Source organism: Mauremys mutica, chromosome 4 (genome assembly GCF_020497125.1).
Source record: "Mauremys mutica isolate MM-2020 ecotype Southern chromosome 4, ASM2049712v1, whole genome shotgun sequence".
NCBI lineage: Eukaryota > Metazoa > Chordata > Testudines > Geoemydidae > Mauremys > Mauremys mutica.
Genome location: NC_059075.1, coordinates 64,473,597 through 64,501,176, shown reverse-complemented (window position 1 = coordinate 64,501,176; position 27,580 = coordinate 64,473,597). Strand labels below are relative to the sequence as shown.

Genomic DNA, 27,580 nt, shown 5'->3' with positions numbered 1-27,580 from the left:
AAAAGCTATAACAAACTGTGAAAAAAATTCAAATGTCTAGTACATAGCTTGGTCACAGACAATGCTGCAAATGTATCCAAGATGAGAAGAAATTTAGAAGAGAGTCCCAAGCTAACAACATACGGTTGCAGTGCTCATTTGATGCACCTTCTAGCCAAAGACTTCAATGTTCCAGAAATAAAGGCTAATATTGTTGAAATTGCAAAATACTTCCGTAACAACCACTTTGCAGCAGCTGCTCTGAAAAAAGTGGGAGGAACCAAGCTAACTCTCCCACAAGACATGAGATGAAACTCAGTAGTGGACTACTTTGAGCACTACATCAAGAACTGGCCTAATCCGATGACAGTTTGTAAACAAAATTGTGAAAAAATAGATGGCACTGTCACAGCCAAAGTTCTCAACACTGGGCTTAAGAGAAACGTTGAACACATGCTGAGTACCCTGAAGCCTATTTCTGTAGCTTTGAACAAAATGCAGGGAAATAGCTGTTTTATTGATGACGCTGTTGAAATTTGGAAGGAACTGAGTGAGATCTTAAAAAGAAAAATATGCAATGACAGAGTTAAATTACAAGTACAAGAACGGGACAAGCACTATCTCCAGCTCATTTTCTTGCAAATATTCTCAACGTTCAATAACAGGGTCAAACCTTAACTGCTCAAGAAGAGTTGGCTATGACATGGACATCCAGCAATCATCTCTCCATAATGCCAACTGTAATAAACTTCATATACGTTTGCTGATGATGTTTTAAAGAAAGTCACACTAGTGAACTGGTGGAAGTCACTTAAGCACTTGGATTCAGAGACTGTTGAAGTGACAATCTCACTTTTAACAGCAGTAGCTTCTTCTGCCAGTGTAGAAAGAATATTTTCTTCCTTTGGACTAATTCATTCCAAATTGATAAATTGGTTGGAACCCGAAAAAGCAGGAAAACTTATTTCTCTTTTTGAGATTATGAACAAACAGGAAAATGAAGGTGAAAACGACTGAGTTAGCTGCAGAAGCCAATATTTTAAGTTTTTCATGTTGACCAGGCTGACAGTCGATTTAATTTTTATTTTGTTTTTTTTTAATATTTCATTTAACTATTTTAGTTAAACAATTTTAACAAAAACAAACCTGATTTTAAAAAACTTGAATGTTTAACTAAATTCCAAAATTAATATGCTTGTTTTGTTATATTATATGTTTGCTGTTGAAGAAAAATCCAGAATACGTAACGTTGTTGTTTTAGTTAAATAAAACAATTTAAATGTCTGTCTGGTGATGTTCAACTCCTAAAACAGCATGGCAAGAAAATCCTCCAAATATTAATCATTAACCTGTTGAACCGGAGATACATATTAAGTCATTGGGAGGTGAACTATCTTCTTCAATTACCTTTTGTAAAAGAAATAACCATTCATTCATTTTCTGATATAGCTGTAAAACTAATCTGAAAAGTTTTCAAAATAAACCACTGTTTAAAAATGTATAGTGTGTACCTTCTAAAAATGAAACCTACATCTATCTCTGAATTAAAAGTGCATTCCTGTTGGTTGTTATGTAGAAATCCATGATTAAATTGAGTCTTCCTGACTAGTGATTTAAATCAATGTGATTTAAATCAAATCCACCCTGGCTAGGTCGATCTAATTTTTAGGTGTACATCAAGCCTTATATCCCCACAGAAGCCAGAGAAAGGAGCAAGATCAGACAGGTGTCCAACCAATTGGGGGGGGGAAGGCAGGGTGCAGCAGAGCCTCTAGACTTCTCCTGACCCCTCCACTCAGCTGGCAAAGCAGTGTTAGCAACATAGTCTCATAGTACCCATCTCCAGATCTGGACAGCAGCCAGACTCAGTAAGAGTACAGAAGCAATAGCAAGTCTTCACTCCCAGCTTTGTTTACAAGGAATTAAGAACTGGCAGAAGGTACTTGGGGGAATGGAAAGAGAAAATTACTCTTGGGTACAAGGAGCATCTATGGGATTTCAAGGGGCATGGTGGATGATTATCTTTATTCCCTGGGTCCCCATAAGGGGGCTTTGGGAAGAGAATTATTCATACAAAGCTGTCCTGCTAACAAAGGAAATCTAGCAAGTGTCACACTCATGGGGAGCATGGGGGGGAGGGGGAAAATATGCTCCAAAACACCTATTACTAGTGCTCAAACCCATGCATGTCCCATTAGGCATCCTTGATATTACAAATAGAAAAAAAAATTTAAAAAAAAAAATTCTCACCAAAGGACACTTAAATACCCACAGTTTTTATCATCATTTCCAAAAGTGAAGTTGAGATTTGTGTAGTATCAGTGATTTGATTTCCCTGTGCATCCCATGCTAAAACATGGTAGCTCTTTGTCCTATAATGCAGGAGTTCTAGAGTAGCAGAAAACAGCCACAAGAAAAGCAAAGCAACGTTAGCTTGTGGGTGTCCCCAAACAGGTACACATTACTCCAGGCTGACTGGTGTTACAGTAGAGGAGCTCTGAAGTACATTTTCATTCTTGCATCATTGTGCATTTGGCAGCATGAGGTACCTGAGATTGCTTAAATCCAAAGAGTCAAAGGAAGCTAATCTGTCTTGCAAGGCAGCTTGTTTCCAGCCAAAAAACCTGAACCAGAATCGCTGAATGGGTTGGTCACAAAGGGGTACTGAAGGAAAGAGTTTCCCTCACTGAAACTATTTTCAAGATTCTCTGAGAGCATAGTCAGGTATTCGGTTAGAGCTAAGATGACCTTTCACTGCACATTCTCATCCTGACAGCTGAGAAACTGACCAAGCTTGTAAAAAAAAAGTCCTGTTCCTCTCATAGATGCAGGACAATGTCAGCAATTGTCATTCTGAATGTATTAAATATTTCAATATTGTCAAATATCGTTTGCTGAGGTTTCTGAAGCTCTAGATTCAAGGAAGCAAGCTTTGGTAGAAACTCTTTCAAAAGGAGCACACAACCATGTACTTCTGGATCTTGCAGCTTTGGGACAGTTCCAGTGAAACTATGTTCAAAACCTCAACAAGCTCTTCCTGGAGCTCAAACAGCGTCTGTACACTATCATTAAAGTTAAGGCAGCAGATTGGATTATAATTCAGCAGCACCTTGTATCTCGCAGCCAGTTTTGTATCTCCCTTTACTGACACTGCTGGCTTTGACAGCATTGATGCACTTTTTCACTACGGATTCAACCTCATTCATACTTTTCATTGAAGCCTTGCTGGCAAGTACTTCTTGGTGGGCAAAACAGTATAACAAAAAAAAGTTTGAGCTTTCTTAGAAGCAGTTCAGCACCCCTACTCATGTACCTTGCAAAACCACTGCCCCAGCAGCTGTCAAGCTGTACAGATTGTCAAAGTGAATGGGGGCACTCCTCCATTCTCGCCTGAAAAATTCCATTTTCCAGTTGACCTGTCACTGAGATGCAACTGACATAAAACACCTTCAGAAAAACAATGGCAATCACGGTCAAAAAAGAGAGCGCATACAATTATCTTGGGATTCCTCGTGACATCAAGGCTCTCATCCAAGCACAGGCTGTAGAAAGGGCTCTCAGACTTTTTCAGCTATTTCATTTTGTAGAAGATTCACCAGATCTCTTGTGCTCCCTCTGTAATGTGTTATTGCTCAGTAGTATCTCTCTACAAGCATATTTTCTGGTTGTATGGCCAGGCCAATTTTCTTCACAAATTCTTCGTTGCTGAATGGTTTCCTTGCTTTCCCCAAAAGTGGTGCAACTTTAAAAGTAGCCAGTTGTATATAATCCACTTTACTCAAAAATCCGAGCCATCGTTGTCTTTAAAACTCTGTTTTTGCATCATTTAATAGCTTGTGCCTCTGAAACTCACCGGAGTAATTTTGTTCAACTTCCCCTGTATGAATGCTATAAGGACATTGCATTGTGTAAATTTTAATTTGATGAATTTCTTTCTTACAAACTTACTCAGAAACTGAATCGGATGGCTTCAAAACCATAAAACTGCATTTTCCACTGGTCCTAAAATGTTCGTTTTTCTTCTTTCCATGTTCAGCTTTCTTAGCAGCAGGTGGCTCCCTCTGGGACAGTGTCTGTATCACATTCAGGGTCATTTTCTGGTACTGATATTTTGGAAAAACTTTTTGATATCCATACATGTTTTTAACTCTCTCACCTTCTACCACAAACAAATCTCAACCTACCCAAACACCATGCAGTGATCTTGCCAACAATGATGTTGGCCAGTAGTTGCCTACGGAGCTACAGTAGTAGCCTACGGAGCTATAGTAGTATGAGATGTACACAGTAATTAGCCAATGAATACGCTCTGTGACTTGAAAGAAAGTCTATGTAGTTCAGTTCTGCCTGCACTGTACCATAATACTTAGAAGAGAATGAGTGCGCATTATGATTTATGGCATTTACAAGGCAACTTTAATACTTCATGTCTCAGCAATTTTGGGGGCACTTTGGAGGCTGTGGTGGCCACACAAAAAATCTGCTGGGGCCACGTTTGAGAAATGCTGCTCTAGTGACTAGACCATATTAGAGCGTTGCCACCTTTGCCAGTCTTTACCACCTTTGAACGAATAGGCCTGGTCCTTTCAGTTCAAGCAGTAGAAGATCATACGGTCACTGTTACACCTGCACAATTGTTAGTCTTCATAATTTTCTCTGAGAGAAAGAAAATTGATCCAGCTCTGTAGAATAGGCTGGGTAACTCACTTTTGTTCAGACAGGGAAACTAAAGTACTGTCTATTCTACCAAGGACTCTTAAGGCTAAAGCATCTCCCCTCTCATCCCCCAATTCTGATTAACTTATGTACATCCTTTTCTCCAAACGAATTTTTTCCCTTGTAGAATTAGACATCCCCACGACAGACTGGTATCTGTATTCACTATACAAAAGTCATGTTCCAGAGACCCCTTTAACAGGTGATTCCATCAGCTTCCAAGACAGAAGAAAAGATGCTTCAGGTGCATATTCTCCAGAAGTGAAAAAAACTAGAAAATTCCAGACTGTTAAAAAGTTACAGGCCTGGCCTTTAGATAGGTTATTGGAAGACCCCTGTAAGTGTAGTGATCCTTTTGTACAGTGCTGTTTTTCTGGGAGAGGTCCTAAAAAGATATTCAGAGCTTTGCCATTCTCCTAAACCAAAGGCTTCCTTTGACCATTTTGACTCAGACTATGAAGCCATGTAGTAACTAGGGATGTAAAATTTTAAACGGTAAGCATTAATCTTACTGGTTAACCTGCCTTTATCGTTAACCCCCAGCTGGCCGGAGCAGCTCCAGCTGGCCTTTAATCAGTTAACCGTTTAAACAAAATATTTTGTAATTGTTAAAACGGTTAACTTTTTAAACATTTACATCCCTAGTAGTAACCAGGATTCTATATTCCTTTCCACAGAGCTAAGACAAAGATAACAATAACCAGGTCAAATGAGGTAGGTCTAGAACCCATGAAATACTCAACACATTTAATGAGGCTAAGCAAAGGTGGAAGTAGGGCTACATCTAATAAGTTACAGATCAAGAGTTTCCTACCTCTTCCGTGGACTTGAGTGGCTCAGACAGGTTTGTAAACTGCAGGAAGCGCAAAGCACAGGCACAAGTTTCTGAGATTGTCTCACCTGATGATTCAAATTCCTGTGAGTAGGAGACACAAACAGACCCAAATAGCTCTCTGCAATTTAGAAACTCCCTCCCTTTCCCTCACCTCTTGGTTTATAATATATGGAGATATACCTATCTCATAGAACTGGAAGGGACCCCAAAAGGTCATCAAGTCCAGCCCCCTGCCTTCACTAGCAGGACCAAGTACTGGTTTTGCCCAGATCCCTAAGTGGCCCCCTCAAGGATTGAACTCACAACCATGGGTTTAGCAGGCCAATGCTCAAACCACTGAGCTATCCCTCCCCCATCTTCCTTCCCTCATATGTAAAGTAACATTCTCATCTCTTTCAGAGACACAGAAATTATACTTTTGTAATTCAATCCATAGCGAGACCAACCAGGAGACAAAAAGTGGTCTCATGGTTAAGGCAAACACTCAAGAGATCAAGGTTCAGTCTCTGGTTCTATTGAAGACTATAACCTTGGCCATGTCTCTTAACCTCTGTGCACACATCTTAACCATCTGTAAAACTGAGAACACTTAGTTTACATGGATTTTGGGTGGCTATATTGGTTAGTATTTGTGAGGTATTCAGATATTATAGTGATGGCATCACAGACACAGAGGGTCTAGGAAGAAAGTGGGTAGGACTGAGCTCTACAGCACCAAAACAGTTCTGATAGATCAGCACTTTAATTTATCATTTACATAGAACAGACTCAGTTTGATTTATCTGAACCAAACACAAAAATACTGCTTTCTTTGAAATCATATTTATTGCACTGTCTCCTACTTTTAAAAAACATGGCATTTTAAACATATTAAAGGCAGATATAAACTATACTAAATTTTTCAGCATGAGCGAAGTACACTAGTGTAGACAAGCCATTAGTGTCTTGTCTGTCTGGATCTTGATTACTTTGAAAACCTTTTCTCTTGCATGCAAGTGTCATATCCACAGAAGCAAGATTCAGTTATCCACAGAGTAGTGGAATACAAGCAGTATTTTAATATAATTAATGTATTTTAATTTAATTTTCTGCTTCCGACAGTGTGCAGTCATGTGAGGACACTGTCATGAAGTTCAATCACGCCCATGTCAATAACTTTAACAAAAAATAGTTTTCAAACAGCAAGTGTCATTTCTGAGAATCAGACTTTGCATTTTTAAATTTAAAATTATCTCTGTTGCATTATGCATTTATACAGCAGATAGACACATTCCCTACCTGAGAGAGTTTACAATTTAAATATCTTTTTTTTTTTTTTAAATCCACCATTTCACCTAAAATAAATTTCTACCAAATTAATCTTACAATCTTTCACTTTGCATAGATATTTTTCCTTGGACTGCCTTGGGTAATTTTGAGTCTTGGTACTGAAAGAAATTCTAGTGACCTTTCATTACCTGGACACCATAACCCACAGACAACCTCTGGAGTTTTCTTTACTACAACTGGATCCATGGTGAAGTGGTAAGGCTGCTCAAATGCAAAGAGAAAAACTGAAGAATTCTCATGATGCACTACTTTGCCTATGATCTAACATGTATATGTGCAAGATATGTCTTATATTTTAGGTGGGTTTACACTGGTACCTCAGTTTAACTAGGAATAGTCTAAACTTCCCATTAACCCATTCAATATAGACTATTTACAACAGCGGTTCTCAAACTGGGGGTCGGGACCCCTCAGGGAGTTGCGAGTTTATCACATGGGGGAGTCGCAAGCTGTCAGCTTCCACCTCAAATCCCGCTTTGCCTCCAGCATTTATTATGGTGTTAAATATAGAAAAAAAAAGTGTTTTTAATTTATTGGGGGGGTTGCACTCAGAGGCTTGCTCTGTGAAAAGGGTCACCAGTACAAAAGCTTGAGAACCACTGATTTACACATTGATCTGACTTTGGGCCTTTAGGCCCCATGGCAGAGTCTGGCCTCATACATACTCAATTCTAGCAATATATTTAATCTAGAGCTGCTATGCTGTACTCAGTTATTCCAGTTTTCCTTTATAATATTGTCTGTATTTACCAATTACACATTGTAGGTTCCAATTTCAGTTTTAACAAACACCAAAGTGTATACAGACCGGGAGAGTACTTGATCTGATCAAGTATGAAAGTGATGAAGAAAATTAGGCCTGTTAGAGATGATTATTCAGGATGTTTACCTGAATGCAACAAGTTTTTATTATGATGATCATAGTTCCACTAAGATAAACCCATAAGCATACAGAAATAAAAATCAGAATGTTAAGGCCTGGGAGAGCCTTGGAATACATACAGTTGGCCACCTGTTCGGAGAAACTTTTCTAACTTATTTAGATAGCAAAACTAACTTTAACTGGCCCACTCTCTCATGGTACCAGTACCTTCAAGTTAGGCACTATGTTTCTCAACTTCTCTAGGAAAGTTCTTTTATGTATTAAAGTTAACTTTTATTAAAGTGATGACTACAACACAAAACACAACTAATTTATATCCATCTTTACAGACAACTTTCCTAACAAAAAGATTTCCATAGGAATGACAATGTAGGAAGTGGTTTGGATAGACAAATTACTCCAAGAGGTATGGGAATAAATGCTGAAGAAACTCTGGCAAAAGATGATTTTATGCATATATAGTGGACATAACCAGAGTACTGATGTGATTTGTACCAGAGATCACAGACTGTGGGATATCACAACAAAGCATCCTTTGGTAATCTTCCTGGAGCTTCCTAGTGGAAGTGGGTACCCCCAAGAAAAGAATTATTATTTATACAGTACTCAAAGTACATTCACCTAAAAAACCAGTATACCTGTCTATTTTTTAAATATTGATAGACACACCTGGTTTAGTAAATATGAGCAGTCAGTAGTTTCACTCAACTTTATAAAATTAACAGAAATGTGCCCTGGATAGCATGCTGTAATATAACACCATCATGTTAAGCAGAAAGATTGGATGATGGTATATTACTGCACAATGTTTCGCTTAAAAAAAAAAAGGCTTTGGTTGACATTTACTTGGCAGTGATTTGCCTGTTAAAAGCTTCTAAATAAATAAGTTGTTACAAATATAAAAAACAGTTTAAGTGAATGAAGTAAGAGTGATCTAATTACAGTTGGAGTTCACAGGACAAATAATTGTTTCTGAAGATGCCGGTTTATGAAAAGGTACAATGACAGCATGTAAACAAACTAAAGCAACTACCTGTACAGTAGGAAAAAATAATTCTAACAAATAATTTAAACAAAAAAATCCAGTACTTAAACATTTGCTAGAATAACAGCAGCAAAAGGAAATGCTGCAGTCACTGACTTCCTTCAAATAGTGGTATTTATGATCCTAATATGTACATTCTGATCATATACTGAGGCTTAAACTCAAACACAGCTCATAAGTCATCAGACAACTAACTACAGAACCATATGGAATTCAAATGTGTGTTCATTTTTGGTCTCTAAACTCATCCTTGGGTGTGTCAGATGGTTACCTACATAAAACACAGATGCAAGTTTCTGTACACATCTTTTGAAACAAGAAACATGAACAGAATTCTAACCTAAAATACTAGTCATACTCCCATACTATACAAACAAAATAAATTATCTCTAAAGTACTTACTTCTACAACATACTTACTGATGTTTAGTAAAGTCATTTGTCACATCTTCTCACAAATGAAAAATAGATAAGAGAACAGAATGTCTTCTAAAGCAGACTTACAAGTTAGCCATGAAACATGGCAATTCTGCAAAAGGAAACCTACACATCTACCCTCATATAACAACACACCAAGGATATTGCCCATCGAAGTGATTCAAAAGGATTTTAAATCAAAGTTAAGAAAAGTGAGCAAACCACAAACGCAACCTCCTCCCCTCCCAAAAAATACCTTACTTGAGAAATACTGAACCCTACAGCCACAAAACCACAGAAGTCAGTACAAGTCAAATACATACCAACCATGTTTGCATGAGGAAAAAGAATCACTTTATTTAGTGATTTTCCACAGAACTTAGTTCAAGCTCTTTCTGAGGAGCAAAAGTGAAGGGGGAAGGAGTGTAGCAAAAAGTCAATAGCAACCTGATCTGAGTAAGTTGTTTCTTACTTGGCAAGCCACATGCTTCACCTACATATTCTAATGATAGTAAGCTCAAATATCAGAAAAGTCCAAAACAAAAGTTAAAAAACTATACAGCTAAACAACTACGAGGGACTTTTTTTTTTTAAAAGATCTTGAGGAAAAAGTAAGTTAATACTATCATGAATTAAATAGGTACAGAAGTAAAACATGAAAGTACCCTTGAGCTCATGTTTCTATTGCAGCTTTTAACAAAAACAGAACCAACTCATCAGTTGTGCAACAAGAGGCAATTTTGTATCATTCCTTTGTAGTGGGAAGAGAGGAATTTCTTAAGCCTCTACACAAAATTTTACTTCTGAAATGGATGGAAGAATGCCTTTGCAGACAGGCTATCTTCCCTCTGATCTCAGGAAAACTCCTCCTAAAGAAATTCACTTAGCATCTAGATTAGCCAGAGCTACAAGTTGTCAACTGTTACTGGAAAGACTCAGGCCTGGCCTACACTAAAAAGTTAAGTTGATCCTGCTATATCACTTAGGAGCACAAAAAAACCACACCCAAGTGACGTAATTAAGCTGATGTAACCCGTTAGTGTAAACGGTGCTAGGTCAATGGAAGAATTCTTCCACTGACCTAGCTACCGCATCTCAGGGAGATTGATTACCTGCGCCAGGAGGAGAACCTCTTCCATTGGCATAGGTAATGCGTACTCTGAAGCACTGCAGCTGTGCCTCTGTAGCTAGACTATGTCTAAGATTTCCAAAGGGGTCCACACCACCATTCAAAAATTTTAGGGGTCCACAAACAAAAAAAACAAAAAAAACTTGAAAACCACTCCTTTGTTTTCAAGTGTAAACAGGCAGTATCACTGATTAGGCACAGGGAATGAGAAAAGCTGGGTTCCAGACCTCTCTCTGCTCTTGACTTGGCATGTAGCCTTTGGAAGTCAAAACCTCTCAGGGTCTGTGTGGATATGGGGAAATGGAATTTTTAAGAGTTATATACCTAGCATGGAACCAAGGCTAACTTGATTAACAATTTAACACCTTTAAGACTGTTTAATTTTTTATTTTATTTTTTTTTAAAAGCATCATTTCTCTCCGCCTACCCTCAATCTACTCTTAGTTTGTTTTGACTAGGAAAAGTGGTTGCGTTGAGGTCATAATTAGCTGATGTGCTAGAAATTGCTTCTGGCCCAGTCCATCAATATAGAATTTCTGCCTGATGTCGTTTGTGGTTTCTAGATCTGCAGCTGGCACAGAAGCCCAAGATAATTGCATATTATACAAAAACAGCCAGTTTAATAGATTCTTTTGGCATACAGACCAACACAGATTAGTGAACAGAGAAGGGCTGTGTTTAGGAACCAACACACCAAACATCCCCACTTTAATTCTTCAAGGAAAGGTATGCTATCCAGGAACAATTCTGAGCTGTTTTATATCTTTTTGCAGATAAACTTTTAGGCTAAGATTTGAAATTACTTAGATTTCACCTGGTAATCTGAAGACTGGTGAATTTGACCTTGAAGTCAGATCCAAAAGAGTTTTCCAGCAATGCCCTAGTTTTAATACTCTAGAACAGTGACTCTCAAACTTCCCAGACTATTGTACCCCTTTCAGGAGGCTGATTTGTCTTGCATACCCCAAGTTTCACCTCACTTAAAAACCACTTGCTTACAAAATCAGACATAAAAATACAAAAGTGCCACAGCACACTATTACTGAAAAATTGCTTACTTTCTTATTTTTACCATATAATTATAAAATAAATCAATTGGAATATAAATATTATACTTCCATTTCAGTGTATAGTATATAGAGCAGCATACACAAGTCACTGTCTGTATGGAATTTTAATATGTACTGATTTTGCTAGTGCTTTTTATCTAGCCTGTTGTAAAAGTGGGCAAATATCTAGATGAGTTGATGTACCCCCTGGAAGACCTCTGCATAATCCCAGGGGTATGCATACCCCTGATTGAGAACCACTGCTCTAGAATAACTAAGGTTTGTTTCCTCTCTAGAGCCCCAGGGAAGACAATTGCTTGGCTCCATACCTTCAACAAGAGAATTTAGACTGTGGCATTTGCAACCCCAATCAGTTGTTGGTGTACAGAGCATTTGTCCTCCACTACAGAAACTGCTTCCTCAGACATTTTTTAATCACAATGCTCCAAAACAATGGGCCTGAGGGAGTGGACATAAGTCACTGCCCAGAATCAGCTTCATGCAGACGAGGTAACTCCTCAGTCTGTTACATATTAAGGATAAAGGCTGACCAGCACATGAATACAAAAAATAAAGATGCAAAGCTTTTCCCAGATTGTTGACAGCTAACTCATGTTTTCATGGACTTAAAGGTCTGCTAAACAGGGAGTACATCAGAGAGTATGCTGTGCAAGTCCTGTAAAGTTACAAGCTTCTCCAGATTCCATGAAATGCCAGATGACCCCTAGAAACCTCACAAGTGTTAGTAACTTATCAGAACAAACTCTGAATCAATTAAAGTAAATAGGGCTGTGTCTCATGCAGAAAATCAAAGCAAAAGTCAGAAGTTAAAACTGGAAGAAAAATCTTTTCTAATTAACATCTGCTGTCTCTACTGCAACAAGTTTCAGCCCTAAAGTGGTCCCCGATGCACTGTGGAATTAGTTTGACCAAACATACTGGTCTTGTCTTCACCAAACATTAAGATCCTAGCAGACAAAGCAGTTATAGTTTTAATGTTAGAATGTCAAGGTAAACCCTAGAATTTACCTACACAAGCTAACACAAATACTTTTTTGTCCCCTAGCATGGACATGGCTGTTACCTGCCTGGACCAAAGGTTGTGCCCAAAGACAACTTACCAGATTTAAAGGGATAGTTCAAAATACTTTACTTGAGTCCTTTTTCAACAGACCGGATTTTCACAGAAGACTGAAAATGAACTTCAGACGTTCTGCAAACCTACTATTTCAAAAAGGCAGAAGACTACATTAAGGCTTTGTCTACATTAGGAAAGTACTGGTTTTCCAGTACTGCATCAGTGCTGGAAATGGAATGAGAACAACTGTATGCAAGATTCAAGAGATCTTACCATCACAGTGTTGCCAATTCTGTAGTTTTAATCACAAGACTCAGAATACTGAGTGTTTTTAAGGCCCTAACTCCACAATGCAAGTGATTATACAAGAATTTCAGCTTTTGTTAAAAAAAATTCTAGCCCTCATAACTGTAGAGAAGAGCCTGAAAACACAACTTAAGTGAATCCCAAAGGCTCAGAAACCAGAAGGCATATCAACATTTGCCATTTCAATCTTAAGGTTTTTTTTAGGGACCAGATGTGATTTTTGAATGCCTGGGGTTGGCAACTGTTACCATAGTATCATGAAAACCTTTTTGAGACATAGTGGCAAAAAGATATCTGAATTCTAGTAATAAGGTAAACAGCAAACAGGACTACACACTTTCTAGCTTAGATGCACCATTTTTCACATTTAACTTGAAAAGAGATGGGAAAGAAAAATAGTATAAAGGTCAAGCTAACATGCTAAAAAAAGCATGGGCATTGCAACACATGCTAGTGAACAGAGTACAAGAGCACACAACCCCCTGGAGTCTGTAATCAGGTGGCTACCTAGATCTTGCAGGCAACATCCACAAAGCTATTTTTAGAGCACTAGCTCAAGCAGAGCAAGCTCATGGCTTGTCTCTGCCACCATGTCCACACTGAGCTAGAGTGCTAAAAATAGCAAACAGAGCTAGCAAATGTCTTTCTACCCAGACTAGGAGGCATGCTCCCAGCCGCAGTATAGACAAATGCCAACACCGAGGGTTAAGTCAACCTAACTGCATCACACAATCCTGAGCAATATAGCTAGGTCGACTTAAGTTTTAGGCATAGACCAGGCCTAAGAATTCAGGAAATAAAACTCAATATGAAAAAATGTATTTTGTGCAGGAACTGACAATATGAACAGGTTTAAATTGTGAGTTCAATCTTTGAGGGGGCCATTTAGGGAACTGGGATTAAAAAAACAACAAAAATGGGGATTTGTCCTGCTTTGAGCAGGGGGTTGAACTAGATGACCTCCTGAGGTCCCTTCCAACCCTGAGATTCTATGATCTTTGAGTTTTGTTACAGCATTGCTCTGCAAATCAGAGGTTTCACTGATGCCTAAAGCCACTATTTTATTCAGTTATAGATTAATGAAGTTCATTATAGGAGGAGATAAGCAAAACTGTTTAAGGATAATCAGCAAGGATGATTGATCTCACACTCCTAATTCAACTTATGTTTAAATTTTGTTCACATGATTTGATAGCATTCAAATGCTTTTTTGAGAGTTTCCACAAAGAATGGCCAATAAATGAAGGGATGGATAACCTATATTGAGTGGGAAAAGTAACAAAGTGCTGCTTTTCTCTGGTAAGTCGGTTAACCCATTTAAGTTTACATTTTATGCTACAAGCAATACCCAGAATAATATTGTAGCTGGACTGTATGAACTTGTTTCCCATTATAACTGTCTCTGTGCTGATGACACAGGTAAAAGCAGGAAGACCACAAAACATTTAAGCAACCATTTGTTATAATCAGATAGTTAAATGACAGATTTGCTACACTAGATTCCTGAATTAGAGACACTGAAATTAACCTTGGAAAACATGACAATGCACACATTAAACAGAAGAAATATAACCAGAAGCTCCCTTACAGTTTTCATAAAACATTAATGAGCAGGTTACATAAATCTTGAGGATTAGCAGAGTTTTAGATGACAGCAGCTGCAAGACATGTTAACTGTAGCTAGGGAGACATATCCTTTCATTCTTCAAGACTGTTCACTTTCATTAATACCACGATAAAACTAATTAATTCCTTGAAACAGAAGCTGCATTTAAGCCTTGACACAGTTTCCAGTAGCTAACTGGTTAATAATCAAAGAAGTTACATCAGGAAATGGTGTTCATTTCAATATAGAGTACTTACAGAAATCACAAATATTATGCACTTTGTACCTCAATTTCTGTTGCATTTTGCATGAAAAATAAAAATAGTGCAGAATCAAGTACAGGGTATCTTGCAGCCTATTTATTACTTGCATACAAACAGGTGGCAGAAAAGAGTTAATGGTCAAGTCAACAGCAATGCTCTCCCTTACAGGGGGACACACATTTTGAAATCTAGTCAGTTTTACATTATCTCACCCACCAATATTTTTGTATCCCTCTCACCATAAGTGTTTAAAAGATTTTAATCTCAGATTTATCAAAGCATATTCCAACCTCACTTCTTACAACCACAACCGCAGTAAGAGGAAAGGGGAGAGAGAGTAAAAAAAACCCAAACCAAAAACAACGTATTCATCTAAATTCAAGCACAACCAAGTTACTTGCCTTTTCTCTCCCCCCTACCCTAGACCTCCAGAGTCCCAAGTCCTAAAACTCAGAATACAGGAACATTTCACACAAACACCACACACTGTGAGTGCAGGGCATAATAAGCACAAACCCTAAGAGGCGCCCCCCTGGGTAATCTTGCTGGAAAGCCCCCCCTCACAAAGCCTAGAGATGGGCAGAACTCAGGGCCTAAAAGAAAGCCAAGTGCCAGGCAACCCTAGGAGAGTGAATCAGGAAGTTGAAACACTCCCAACGGGGTAACTTTTCTAAATAAGATGATGGGTTTGGTGCCTGGGGACCGGCGACTGCGGCTGCCCTCCCACCCCCCTCCACTTCCTCCCTATCTCCAGGGGGCTCAAGGCCCCTCTTCTCCCCCAGGACTCTCGTTCCCTCCCTCTTCGACCCCCCCCTTTCCTCAAGCTCACCCCCACCCCGAGGATCAGGCGCTTCGCCCCCTGCGCTGGAGCGCAACCCTATGGGCCCCCCGGCTTCTCAAGCCAACCCCGCCGCTCTCCCTCGGGAGCTCAGGCCCTCACCTCCCCCAGCGACTCTGGCCAACCCGCCTCGGAGTCCGGCCCTGAGCTCCCGGTCCCCGGGGCACCCCTGCCCCTTCCCGGGGCTCGGGGCCTCCCTCGGCGCCCCCGTCTCACCCTCCCGGCTCTGGGGTCCGTTCCCCACCCCGAGCCCACCGGCCCCTCCCAGTCCCTCCGGCCCTGCCGCTCTCACCTGCCGCCCGGAGCCGCCTCCCTTCCGCGCCGCCTCGGCCGCCGGTCGCCACCAAGCAGCGCGGCCGCCCCCAACAACCAGTCCCGCCCCATTGCCCTCCGCGCCCATCCTTACATCCCATTGGCCTGCAGCACCGCAAATCCTGACTGTGATTGGGAAAAACATATGTCCGTCAAGATCTCGACCCCACCCCACCCTCAGTATTTTATTCACTCTAGCGTTTGGAACGCCCTACCTCCCTTCGCCTTCCTGATTGGCTCAAACTGTAGAGGCTGAGAGTTAGGATAGGATGGTAGGGATGACAGCTGTTGCGATGCGCCCGCCTTCCTCCCTCCCTCCTCTGCAGTAGAGGTGCATGTACTTGCCCCTATGCTGAGTTTGGTTGCACAGCAGGGAGGGACAGGGCGGGAGGAGGAGAGAGAAGAAAGTACCTGGACAGAATTAACTCTCCGTTTGCTGGAGATAATTCGCTCAAGCAATTCCTCTGTCCCCATAGAGCTATGGATTCCCATGGAGGTTTTAAGTATATTAATATGCTCCTGGATTAAATCCCCAACCCGTTTTAATTGTGTCATTCGGCGGCGGAGGGGGGGATGTCGAGCTCTAGATGGGTTTCAAATTCATTAGGCAAGGTCAAACTATTAAAATATTACGGGTTTCAAATGTATGAACTCAAATAGCCCATTTCACCCAAAACAATTTGCAATCTGTCTCTAAATTTTCACTCTGAAAGGGGACACTTGTCCACCAAAAGGGGGCTTCAGAGCTGGAATTTTAATTCTCGCGTGCTTTTGATACCAAACTAGTCATTTTGTCAAAACCAAATTGTGTAATAAAATTAATTATTTGAGATGCAAGAGTTCTGAAATGCATATTACATTTCAAAGAAATTGTTGCCCATTTCCTACATTTCTACTTGTAGCCATATTTTTCTCAAAGTACAAGTCACCATGCCTGACTCAGCATGCACTAGATAGCAGCTACCTTCAGCCTCCTGAGAAAGGCAAAAGGGAGGTTTGTACTGTGCTTTAGGCACAGTACAAGGAGGCAGGGTATCTGAGTTCTGTTCCTATCTCTACCACAGGCTTCCTGAATGACAGGTTACATATGTGGTGTCTCCATTTCCCCATCTATAAAATGGAGATAAGAAGACTTCTCTACCTTAAAGGGACATTATGAACTGTTTAGATAACACAATAACAAGTTATATAGAATACTTTTAAATAAATAAGCCATTAATCCAGAGGACAGAGCTTGACATACAGTGTGACCAGAACTGTATGATCAAGAGGGAATACTACATATTCACCCCAGTCACTGGGGTGAAAGTAACTTAAAGAATGTACCAGTAATCCGGAGTCCTGGGCAGGGGGGTGAGGCCTCAACCAGAAGAGGCAGGGCCTTTAAATCCCCAGGCCCTTTAAATCACCACCGGAGACTCAGGCTGCCGCCGCTACCCCAGGGCTCCGGCAGTGGGGTTCTGGCGGCCATTTAAAGGGCCGGGGGCTCCGGCCGCTGCTGGGAGCCCCAGGCCCTTTAAATCGCCAGCCTGAGGAAGCTGCCCCCTGCAGGTACGGTCAGTGGTGTACTGGCTCTTGCCAGTATGCCGTACCTGATTGTACCGGCTTATTTTCACCTCTGCCCCAGTGGTAGATTAACCCTTTTGATTCTGCATTTTCAAGACTGTTCTCTCTAGTTTCTCACCTAAATTGAGGGAGCAAAAACCAGTGTCCCTCCCTGCAATCTTCAGTTGCTAAACTCAGCAAGGAGACAAAAAAATCAAGCAGAAATGACATGGTAATGTTTTGCATGCAGTGTCCAAGTGACCCACACACTTGGGAGGGGTATGGCCAGAATACATTGTGCGGTATTCTCATCTACTAAAGGCTTCAATTCCAGCCAAAATATAAATTACAGCAGCCCAGAGCCTCCAGTTGCCCCAAGAATAGAAGAAGTGCAAAAGTTACTTAAAGCACCTCTCTCACCATTTTTCTGAGCAAAGTATAGGACTGGAGCAACAGAGAATCAGGCCCTCATGGTCTCAAAATGGGCATCCAAAAATAATTAAAATTAGTGATGATTTATGAAAATTTTGTGCTAAATTAGGTGCCCACAGTCAAATAGGAAGTCTGTGGAAGAAGTGAGAAGTGAACTCGGACTTCCTGCCCTGAGTGCAGTGCATTAACCACAACATTATTATTTTATTAACATTAATTATTATTATATAATAACATTAATTATTAACATTTTTTAGTATTAACACTGAAAAAGGTCTTATTTTTTCACTATCCCTTTGCATATCATTCAGCTTGGAGAGTGAAAACAAGCTAGTTAGTTCACTTCTTTTTACTGTCAACTTCTAGTCACTTTCACATTGCAATTCTGATACACTAACACAATAAACCAATGGTTTGGATTCCAAGGGCATATGTTAACATATATTTTAGATGTTTCGGCTGAAATGTTAATAAATCATGGAAACAAATCTATTGATCTTAATTTTTTTAAAACCTTTTTACAAAATCTAAAGCCAATTCTGACCTGACATGTCCCTCAAATATGGTATGTTCCAGGTGGCTTTGGTTGAGTTCTACATCCTATTTACTGAAGCTAGACTCTGGACTCACTATCACTAACATAGAATTTGAGATTAAGCATTGAGCTTTAAACCTTCGGACTCCAAAGGAATATATTATCTCTATGTCATGGGGTGATTTTCACTTCCATAGATGATGTCATACTTAGTTGGTAAGTATAAACCAAGGGTATTGCTATTAGATGTAAAAAAAAAAAAAGCCCAAATATACATTATGGTTATATTCAATTTATATAGCTATTTATCTTGAAGCCAGTCTTTAGATTTTAAATTAACTCACTGATGCTTCTCTTCTTGGCTCTGCTGGTGCCACCAGGTGCTGAACTGTGCTCCCCTAGGTAGTGTTTTATGACAGAGAAGGGGAAGAGAGGATATGATGGAGGAAGAAAGATGGCTGTAAAGGAAGTCTTTAACTGAATTTCACTTTCGCTCACTGCAGTGGTCCAAGAGCAAATTCCTGCAGCATGTAGCCAAGCTTTATACAGAGGACTTCCACAGATGAAGGAGAAATGAATCAACCCTCAAGGCCCCAGGTTGGGAACAAAGTTCTGAAGCTGCAATTGCTTATGCTTTCTAGGGATAATTAATGACTGGTAGAGTCTGCATAGCAGAAGATCTAAAAGTCCAAACCCTAGTGTCCCCTGTCCTGTCCCCCAAACCTCACTCGAGGAGTAATCCCTACAGAACAGGGCTCCATGTGATATGCAGGTGATGTGGTCTTGGCACTCCTCAAGTCCTGCCCTTTTCTACCCAGTGGAAGTGCTTTGATTAAAATCCATTCCAGGCAAGGCCCTCCTTGGTTACAGAGGAAGAGGTAAGATTTGTACCGTCTCCAAGGTCTTTAGAACATTTGCACAAATTTATTATAACTGCATGAATATACTGTACAAGCTTCATATTCTCACTGCAGTATGCCAGATGCCCAAATGTATAGTATGAGATGCCCACCTCAGTATAGTATATAGTAGTATACTTGGTCCTGCCTCAGTGCAGAGGGCTGGACTAAATGACCTCTTGAAGTCCCTTCCAGCCCTACACTTCTTTGACTCTGATTCTAAATTGTTATTACATAAATCTCAATTATTTAATCACATTATGCATGGTGTAATGGGCCAAAGACTTAAGTGTATTCCAGTAAGGAATAATGTAACCAAGGAAAACACCTTTATACCAGTATAACTGTGTCCATGCTAGGAGGTGAGCAGGGGGGAATGTTGTATCACTTTGACTATACTGGTATAGTTCAAGGGGTACAACTTATCTGTGTGGATGAGCAGTGAGAATTTTTCAAAATTTCTGACTGTTCCTCTAGTCCTAGAGCAGCTTCACCGGTGTTAGCAAAGGTGTAAGCATTGTGTAAGCAGGCATTTTTGCTACCATGACATCGAACTGTGCTGTGAGCAAATCTAGATGATATGATGGTTAAAACACTGGCATCCCATTTATACCGCTACCACTGGTGGAGCTGCACTGATGGCAGAGGGACGGTGGGAGGATTTCAGAAAATCCTTGATGTGTGCAAGATCTTATAGTCCAGCAGTCATGTCAAACAGGGATCACTAAAATCATAGGATGTTTTCTTCTTCAGAAACTTGCTTAGAGAGTGAATGACAAATTTCTATACAGCAATTGGTCACTGTTAATACAAAAGGAATTTGAATAATTCCTGTGCCATAAAACATTGCTTAAGGCATGAACAACACTTTTATATCCCTGTTTATCCTGGGCTGCTCTTTGCATGTCCTCCATGAGATAGGATAAAAAATGGTCTGTGACACATGGCCAGAAAGGGTTAAGCAGCTTTCAGGCTAATTGATCCATATTCAATCTTTAGGGACATATTAGTAGATAATGTTTGTGGTTTTGTGTGTTTTCATATATATTATTAGAGGTTAACAATGTAATTGAGCAGTCCCTATCTATGCTGTATTCTGTTAATTCAGATATCAAAATGAGATCCTAACATCTAAATGAACTGTAAAAATAGTGAAATCACTGTATTCATTCCTCTTTGAACTGTATAGCAAATCACCTACGAATGGTGGAAAACAGGCAATTGCCTTATGTTAACTCCTGTAGCTAATTACCGGTGATGCTTAGAAAATAGGTCTACTATGAAGTCTCCATGATTGCCTATTGTTTGACTAAGGACTTAAAGTGTCAAAAGAAGGCCTGAAACTGTATAAAAACCCTTGGGTCCTGATCCTTTTTACCTCAGATCTGCTTGATGCTTCATGCAGGGGAAGCTTAAGTTGTAAGGCTGAGATCTCCAGTTCTATCTGGATCACCTGAATATGAACATTGGACCATAACCTATGGATTAATTCTGAAAGAACTCTTTGCAACTACTATGAATCTGATCTCAAAACTGTATGCATGTCAGTATGTATACTGATCTTTTAACCAGTACTCTTTCTCTTTTCTTTTTAATAAAACTTTAGTTTAGATAATAAGGATTGTCTGTAAGCATGTATTTGGGTAAGATCTGAAATATTCATTAATCTGGGAGGTAATGTGTCTGATCTTTTGGGATTGGTAGAATTTTCTTATATGATGAATAAGATTTTCAGTAATCCTCATCACATTTGACTTGGCTGTCTGGGTGGGGTTGCTTTAAGGGAACTGTGTTCTTAGCTTCTGGGTAACCCATGAGGTATTATAGAAGCCGTTTTATGCTGGCTTGCTAAATCTAAGTATTGGAATATTCACCAGCTTTGGGGGTTGTCTACCCCATTCTTTGCAATTCACCCTAATTGAGTAACCTCAGCATGGCTCCCTGGAACCCCCGTTATATGGTCTGAAACTGATACCTTTAGCATAGTTATTGGGAGAAAAAGCCTTGCCCAAATAGCTTGTCAAGAACATGCTTTGTGCACATTAAAAGTCTATTGTGCTGATACTAGATGTGGGATGGGGGTGGGGTCAGCTAGATTGTACCTTGTGTCTCAATTGTGCATACAAAAGGTAATCCTATAGTGCAATTACTTCTTCCAGCTTCTCTTCTCTTTCATTTTATTATGTGGATTTTCCCACTCAGGCACACTTCTCCTCCTCCCTCCCTTGAAAAGCAAGAAGGCTGGAGTCTGGGAGTCTGCAGCTTTGTGTTTACACACTGGCTACAGAGGCACTGCGGATGGTATCTGTTCAATATTACCAAGCCTTGGATGGTCTGTATTGTGAGCATAAAAATAACCTTAATAAATCCCAATAAAATAGACTGCAGGATCCTACTGGGAATGAGATGTGACAACTCAACTGGGGATCACATCTTTTGCACAATTTCAGCTTTATCTTGCAAGTTTTTATGTATTTACTTTTGATACGGGGAAGGAGAAGTTGTTTAGACTTCTCTCCTCTTCAGTCTGATTATTTCACAGTGACCCTGGGCCTTTTAATTATTTGTATTAATTTATTTTAATTGGACTGTTCAAATTTTGGGAAAACTTATTTTCTTGCTAGGGCTCTGTGTACAAGATAACCAGGATTACAGACCACAAACAGAGGATAAGAAAAATCACTAAGAGAGAAATGCAGCTGGAGATAGGCCAAGATTACTGGTAAGAGATGCTTCACTGAGTGAGTGCATTCATATGATGGGGCGGGGGGAGGGGAAATTACTGAATAGCTCTTGAGAAACTGGCTTGTGAATTAGCTCTTAGTCTTGTTATCTGGCTGTGGACTTTACAGCAACAACAATAAGGAACAGATTTCACAATCCTGCCCAGTGTCCTTACAGTGCTGACATAGCGGGTGTCATTGGGTTGAATGGAAAGGATTGTCAGGGCTCTGGTTTATGGAAATCTACTGCAGCAGACTTGAAATGCTCTTCTTCCATAGTGGGTGTTTCTTTTGATGCTAGAGCATAAATGATAGTGTGGCGTGCAGGTTGCTAACAAAGTAAGAATGAGAAAAAGAATATAACTTAATTTGACTTCCTAAAAGTGACTGGTTGGTATTAAATGCTTTGCCAGAAACAAAGAGAAAGTGCCAGGCCATTTGCTCTATAGTGAGCTGAGTAGGGCTTTTATGGAGTGGAAAAATAAAGCCTACTTTGGGCCTGTCAAATGCATTTCGACCCTAAAGAGGATGCTCTTCCAGCGTACAGAGAAGTGAAAAAAATTAGACTAATCATGACCCTAATGCTGCAAGGTACCAAGCATTTTCACTCCCATTAGAGAAGGGCACTCATACCCTGGCATGATCAGGCTTCCTGGGAGCTAAGTGTTACATTTTAAAACTCAAGATTTCAATTCTCAGGACAGCACATTGAATAGAGTTTTTAAAAGACCTAAATCTCTTTGAAGTGTCCTTTATTTCCCTGTTCAGAAGCCACTTGTGGCTCTTTAATAAGTAGTTACTCGACATGCTTTTATGTCCTCTTAACTAAAATGTGTGTGGCTCTTGGCAATGTGGCTGATATGCTCATAAAATTGGAGTAACGTTGTGCTAAGCTCTAATTAGAATGTTTAATTGAAACTCCTGTTGCCAGTATGTATGTGCAAGCAGTAGCGGAGGATTACCTATTAATTCACAGGAATTCTATGCTCCTTTGCCTCTATTTATTTAAAAAGCTTTAAGTTACATTATTCTTTCCCTTTAATCACTTTTCTTGAAATATCAGCATATGAATGAAAACAGCAACACAACTCTGAGTTTATGGTTCTTAGCCCCTGATACCTACACCATTACTAATTTGCAGCTTTTGTGACTGGTTCTCTAGGCTCCCTTTTCCTGCCTGAAACCAAAATGATCTCTCCTTCATTGAGTCATTCAAAGGCTGTCTAGTTGCAACCACTCTGGTTGTAACCACTCTCCAGCTGCAGAGAGTCAAGCCACCTGGTGAAACTCCGTAGCAGTGGATTATTTAGTCCCACTCCTAATTCTTATCTGGCTCATTCCTGTTCCCACCCAAACCCTGCTGCACAAGAAGAAAGGGGATATCCCCACAGAAATGAGCTCCACACCATGGAGTGGGTGCAAATCCCTTAGTGACCTCCATAAACTCTGTCCTCCTGGATAGCCACTGCAGCATCTGAAGCTTTCCATGCCACAGAGGAGAAGGCAGGCAGACTTTAGTCCTTAATGAGGAGCCTCTGTGATGGACCTTGTGTTCCTGCTGTCCACCTATTATGAAGCCAGGGCTACTCCAAGCCCTCATGTAAGACTAGTTCTGGAGCAGCACAAGCTCATTTGAAGATAAATGATGTATAGGATGCTACTGAGTGATACAACTGAGCTTTTTTAGGTGAACTGGTATAGTTGCCTAAAAAGGTTGCCAGAAATACTGGGCTAAATTCATTCCAGATGAGTTTGGACCACTATATCTACACACTATATCCAGCATTAAAACTATATGGCATTTAGTCATCCTGAAGATGCAGTAGGTTAAACTGAGCCTCAACTGAGGTTCACATTTTCCTCTGTCCCCTAGAGAACTAGTTGACTCACTCTTTATTTCTGTCAGTTATTGACATCAGAAAGGCTAAAATCTTGAAACCAGGTCATAGAAAACATTACACCACGAAAGACAAGAGCTCCCTATCAATTCACGCTTCCACCTCCATTATAGCCCTCATTTTGGGTCTTAGTCATATATAAAAAAGGCCCAAGTCAATCAGTTTGGGTGTTGGAGAGTTGAGAGCTATGGTGGTAGAAAATGACATACATTAATGTTAGAGCAGAGAAGCTAGGTTCTCATCTCAGTTATAGTGGTATCCAGAGTAACTTCAATGTAGTTATTCTGCAGAAGAATCAGTTGCACTAGACTAATTCCAGCAATAATTCCCACATAATAATCTAGGTGGTGAGATTTTTAAATGTCCCCCCATTGATCTATACTTAGCTGTCATCTACATTCAGTATTCACCCTGCTATAAAACAATATAATGTTACACACACACACTGCTTTCACCTTCATGACACTCAGATTCCAAGGCAAACTATCAGTCCTGCCAAGAAAGTTTAAATGTGTATATATATAGTCTAAGAATTGTGTTCAAACATTCTGGGAATAGACTATCAAAAGAAGTGTGTGAAATATTATTCTTGATCTGCCACCTAGAGGCAAGGCCTCAAACATCCAGAAAATTAACAAGCCTACAGACAATAACTAAGGCTTTGTCTACACATAACAATTGTACTGCTTTAGCTATACCAATATAGTTAAAGCAGTACAACTCCCCTGGAATAGATACAATTATGTCAGTATAAAGGATCTTTATACTAGTACAACTATTCCTGTTTGGGGAGGAGAATAAGGGTATGTCTACACTACGAAATTAGGTCTAATTTATATGTCGTTTTTTTAGAAATCATTTTTATACAGTCAATTGTGTGTGTCCCCACACAAAATGCTCTAAGTGCATTAAGTCAGCGGACTGCGTCCACAGTACTGAGGCTAGCGTTGACTTCTGGAGAATTGCGCTGTGAGTAGCTATGCCACAGTTCCCGCAGTCTCCACTGTCCATTGGGATTCTGGGTTGAGATCCCAATGTCTGATGGGGCAAAAACAGTGTCGTGGGTGGTTCTGGGTACATGTCGTCAGGCCCCTCTCTCCCTCTCCCACTCCATGAAAGCAACGGCAGACAATAGTTTCACGCCTTTTTTTTTCCTGGGTTACCTGAGCAGACGCCATACCATGGCAAGCATGGAGCCCGCTCAGCTCACTGTCACCGTACGTCTCCTGGGTGCTGGCAGATGTGGGACTGCATTGCTACACAGCAGCAGCTCATTGCCTTTTGGCAGCAGATGGTGCATTATGATTGGTAGCCATCGTCGTCATATTCCTGGGTGCTCTTTTAGCCAACCTCGGTGAGATTGGTCAGGGGTGCCTGGGCAGACATGGGAGTGACTCAGCCAGGTCATTCCCATCTTCTGCCGGGCACCCAGGAGATGATGATGGCTAGCACTCATACTGCACCGTGTTCTGGCGAGCAGCCAGGAGATGATGATGGCTAGCAATCGTAATGCAGCATCTTCTGCCGAGCACCCAGGAGATGACGATGGCTTGCAGTCGTACTGCACCATCTGCTGCCAGCCTAAGATTTAAAAGATAGATGGCTCAAAACAAGAAATTGACCCGATTTGTTTTCTGACATCAACGGCCTACTAAACCCAGGGTTTTGAATTCAATCCTTGAGGGGCCATTCTGTGTGACAATTGTTTGTGTTTCACCTTGATGCACAGCCACCCCTTTTGTTGATTTTAATTCCCTGTAAGCCATGTCGTCAGTCACCCTTCCCTCCATCAGAGCAATGGCAGACTATTGTTTTGCGCAAAACCAGGTGAGGAGGCAATGGCAGTGCGGTGACGAGAGGGACATGGTCATAGACGTCTCACAAAGTACGGGCTGGGCAACGTGCTCCAGCAATGTGCACATCATGCTGCTGAGCTCTGCAAACACGCTGGCCAAACAGGAAATGAAATTCAAAAGTTCGCAGGCCTTTTCCTGTCTACCTGGCCAGTGCATCTGAGTTGAGAGCACTGTCCAGAGCGGTCACAATGGAGCACTCCGGGATAGCTCCTGGAGGCCAATACCGTCGAATTGCGTCCACGCTATCCCAAATTTGACCCGGCAAGGCCAATTTCAGCGCTAATCCCCTTATCGGAGGTGGAATAAAGAAATGGACTTAAAGAGCCCTTTAAGTTGAAAAAAAGGACTTCGTCGTGTGGACGGGTCCAGGCTTAAATTGAGGCAACGCTGCTAAATTTAACCTAAAGTTGTAGTGTAGACCAGGCCTAAGGCACCTCTATGCCAGTATAACACTAGGTATTGTATTGGTATAACCACTTTGTAAAAAATTCACCCCTAACCAAAATAATTATACTTGTACAAAACCTGTGTCTAGATCTGGCAGAATAGACAGATGAGATCTTTTCTAGTGCTCTAAGCAAAGAACACAATTGCCTACCTCTGATCTCCTCACTTCTCTAAAGCAGCTTTATAACCCACTTGGTCTCTTATTTGTCATTTCTATTTCTAGAATGGGATTCTTGTTTCTGCTCAGTTCACTGCAGCTGGTGTCTTAATTCTCAAATACACTCCAGATTCCTTTGGGCTGGTGTGGTGGGGTGACAACTCACTGGTACAGCACCTCCTGCTGGTCATCTTGGAATTAGCTCTTTCCAGCCCAGAGCGCTTCTACAGGCCAGTGGCTCGCCCATCGCTGCCCCCCGCCCCATGTCCCTCCCAGACCCCAGTGCCCCTCCACTTCAGGGTTCTGCCCCCAACAGCAACCCGCTGTCTCTGGGTGTCCCCTCACAGGGGAACCCCCCAACCCTCTAGCCCCATCTTGCCTCAGTGGCTACTACCAGTCATCATCTAGCCCCCACTCCCTAGGGCAGACTGCAAACCACTCATCATCGGCAATGGGGTTAGGACCTGTTGCCTTTGCCTATCTCTGGGCTGCCTCTCTGCAGCCCCACTACCCTTTTGTAGGCTTTTAACTAGGCCTGCAGCCTGGGGTTTTGCTAGTCTGGAGCTCCCCAGCTCCCTCTGCCCTTCCCCAGCACTGCTTTACTCTAGGTACCCTTCTCAGCTCCCAGGCAGCCAGGTCCTTCTCTCTCAGAAAACTAGAGACAGAATGTCTCTCAGTGTCTGGCCCTCAGCCCTCTTATAGGGCCAGCTGTGGCCTGATTGGGGCAGGGCCCCACCTGAGGCTGCTTCCCCCAATCAGCCCAGCTTTACCCCCCCACACACACAGCCCTCTCCCAGGGCTGTTTTAAGCCTGTCAGGGCAGGAGTGGGGTGACCACCCAGCTACAGCTGGTCACAGGAGCAGCCAGCACAAGGCCTTCCAGGGCACATCTGAAATCACCAATGTCTGCTATAAATGATAAACAAGGGCAGTTTCTTGAACTGGTGGGACTGGGTAGTCAGAAACATCCCAGCTGAAGTAGCACGGTTTGGGACTAGCCATTGATAAGTGACCTTAGCATTCACGGTGCTATCCTACAATCACACCTGACATAAATTTGTTGGTTGACATTTGTTTTTCAAATAACAAATATGTATTAGAAATTATGCCTTTACTGTTCACTGCGACGGAAGCTCCTTGTGGATACTAACTGGCTTCATTGTACAATGACAGAAACAAATCAGGCCCTTTGCAGCATGAGATGAACTTAATCTGAAAGTTTCCATCATTTGACTTTACACACCAAAATAAAGCACAATTTGATTTTTATATGTATATTACTAGTACAACATATTGCAGTCTGTT

The 27,580-nt window shown here is 40.9% G+C and overlaps 1 protein-coding gene and 1 pseudogene across 9 annotated transcripts in view; both read right to left on the bottom strand.

The window, feature by feature from the left end:
- NUMB (NUMB endocytic adaptor protein) overlaps positions 1-15,897 on the bottom strand; it is a 121,721-nt gene extending 105,824 nt beyond the window's left edge. For 3 of the 9 annotated variants that reach the window (XM_045013459.1, XM_045013460.1, XM_045013457.1), the window contains exons 1-2: positions 15,765-15,829; positions 5,510-5,611 (exon numbers count right to left, since the gene is read on the bottom strand). The gene's annotated coding sequence lies outside the window, so the exon portion shown is untranslated. Of the gene's footprint in view, positions 1-5,509; positions 5,612-12,502; positions 12,519-15,764; positions 15,846-15,878 lie in introns of those variants that run through there. The other 6 variants (XM_045013465.1, XM_045013466.1, XM_045013458.1 and 3 more) reach the window with 5 other exon arrangements.
- Positions 2,461-16,258, bottom strand: LOC123368621 (annotated as a pseudogene).
- Between the last annotated feature and the right edge of the window lie 11,322 nt (positions 16,259-27,580).